Source organism: Sinocyclocheilus rhinocerous, unplaced genomic scaffold (assembly GCF_001515625.1).
Source record: "Sinocyclocheilus rhinocerous isolate Xijiao unplaced genomic scaffold, SAMN03320098_v1.1 scaffold6887, whole genome shotgun sequence".
Lineage (NCBI taxonomy): Eukaryota > Metazoa > Chordata > Actinopteri > Cypriniformes > Cyprinidae > Sinocyclocheilus > Sinocyclocheilus rhinocerous.
The window spans coordinates 125,149-125,714 of NW_015640439.1; positions in this window are offsets into that span (position 1 = coordinate 125,149).

Genomic DNA, 566 nt, shown 5'->3' on the forward strand with positions numbered 1-566 from the left:
ACTCTTCCAAAATACAGCTTTTCCGAAGCATTGGGAACTTTTAGTTCTCCCCATGCTCCAACTTCTCCCTGATGCTGTGCATAGTCAACTGTCACCTATATGGTAATGCGTGTGTATGTGCGTTGCGTATTGCGTAGGCGATGTATAATATTTATAATATAATCAATATAACAATATTGCATACAGTAGCCTATGTGTGCTCTGCACATATATGGCACAATAAAAGGAGAGAAGCTAAATTAGCCCGAGTCCGACCCGAGCCCGATCTGTAAAAACAAAAAATGGCCCGAGCCCGGCCCGAATGGACTCGGGCTTGCAGACCTCTATGCTACACACAGGTGACTCCGCTCGCACCAGCCGGAGGGGGAGGGGTTGTGTGACTCGTTATGCTCTTCGCTGCACACAACTGAGGGAGTTCTGCACTTTTTGTCTTTGACGACACGTAAAAAAACTGCGCATACCGCAGGAACGGTATAACGGGAAATTTTAGTGGTTTTGAAACCGTGACTTTTCCAAACCGGACTTATACCTTGAAACCGGTTATCGTCCCATGCCTATAAAACTCT